At 40.3% G+C, this 1,716-nt stretch overlaps 1 protein-coding gene across 1 annotated transcript in view; it reads right to left on the bottom strand.

Annotated features, from left to right (window-relative positions):
- LOC107117988 (probable acyl-CoA dehydrogenase 6) overlaps window positions 1–1,716 on the bottom strand; it is an 87,059-nt gene that overhangs the window by 630 nt on the left and 84,713 nt on the right. The window lies entirely within an intron of this gene.

The following is a 1,716-nucleotide window of genomic DNA, read 5'->3' as shown; positions in this document are numbered from 1 at the left end:
GGGGCGGGGTGTGTGGCCTTATGACACACTTCCCATGATGTCAGGGGGTGTGGCCTTATGACACATTTCCGGTGATGTCAGGGGGTGTGGCATATGCTAATGAGTTATGCTAATGAGTTCCCCTAGCTCTTTTTCTACGAAATGACCCCTGACGATAATCTTTTACAAATAATGTGCTGTTGCAATCTGCACAGGGGGAAATTCATTCAAAACTCCTTTTCTAGGTAGTAATTGATTCATGCCCCTTTCATTGTTGCCATGCAGAGGAGGACCAAAAGGATTTGGAAATAATTGGTAAGGTTTCTTACCCCCCCAAAAAAAACACCCCTTGTTTTTACCGTTAGAATGACTTCTGTTTGCTGCTTAACAAAAACAGTCATTTTTTAATCCTGCAAGCAGCCAATATTCTGCAGTATTTGTGAAGGCCTTTAATGAAGCAACAGAATTAGGAAGATATTTAAAAATAGAAGAGTCTCATAGTGGGTATACCTTACTTTTTGAAGCTAATTAGATCCAGAACTACATGCATAGACATTTTATGCCTGATCGAAAGCCCCTGATGTATATACATCTTAGCATACTATGTACATGTATTTATTATGATGAGAAGACATGAATGAGTATCAATAAAGATGAAATTAGTGGGAGATCCCCACATTAGGAATTGGTGGAATGTGGTATGAATTTGTAACTGCAAAACCTGATCAATTAAAAGACCTAAATACATGTGCGAAAATGTTCATATGTGAACTTGTACATGGGAAAATGCAAATATTGCAGTAAACAAGTTGAATTGTTTCTTTTCTGTAGAGATGAAACTAACATTTAGCTAGTAAAAATAACAGGGTAAAAAGTGACACTGAGAGAAGTTCTTATATAATAAAGCTCGGCAGAGGGTGGGCAGCTGGAAGGAAGTTGCCTTCTGTACATTCCTTTTACTGCAACAGAGGTGCTGTTCAAGCAAACGCAACCTCACTAAGGCTGAGTATCTGAAGTCTAATCCTAATGCTTTGTGCGACTGGAATAATAAGTGGGATCTTAGACTGTTTTCTTGCTGGCTGGTCAGAGTGGAGCAGAGTGCGCAAAATAAAAGCAGTCTTACAAGTGAAGCCAGATGTCGGACTATATATTTTCATTGTGTGCCCTGGCCTCTGTCTGCCCTAAAGTATTAACTTAAACTAGACTAGTCTCCAAGGTAATGCTTATGCTTAAGATCTTTATGAGTTCTATAGGTAATACCTAAGAGAGTTAAAACTAGTTGGCATGCTCATATGGAAATTTCTCCGATCTTGGACTTTAGAGAGACATTTACAGACTGGAACTGCAGAAGCCCATGAGCACACAGGATGGGCAATTCATACTTCGTAGTAGCCCTTTCTGCTGAGATTTCTCTGATCATTTGCTGGCAGCCACCAGGAAGGCACAACTGAAAAATTCCTGTATGTGACTGGTGTTTTAGATTCAACTTCAAATAGCATTTTTGTGAATTACGATAAAGCAAGAAAACTATTTAGAGAAACAAGAGGCACAGGTGCTTATCATTTATGTAAAGGGTTTCTGCTGCCAAATTTGATTTCTAAACAATTCACTCCATTGAAAAGTTAAATACAGTCAGCCATAACAGGGATGAGAAGAACGATAATCAGAGTTCATTTCAGGGGGGGGGGGAACGCGGGGGAACGCAGTTCCCCCGAGGGGAGTTACGGGGGGGGGGGG

This window comes from Gekko japonicus, unplaced genomic scaffold (assembly GCF_001447785.1).
Source record: "Gekko japonicus isolate JY-2015 unplaced genomic scaffold, Gekko_japonicus_V1.1 scaffold154, whole genome shotgun sequence".
Taxonomy (NCBI): domain Eukaryota; kingdom Metazoa; phylum Chordata; class Lepidosauria; order Squamata; family Gekkonidae; genus Gekko; species Gekko japonicus.
The sequence above is the reverse complement of the archived record's forward strand: the minus strand, read 5'-3'. Positions and strand labels throughout refer to the sequence as shown.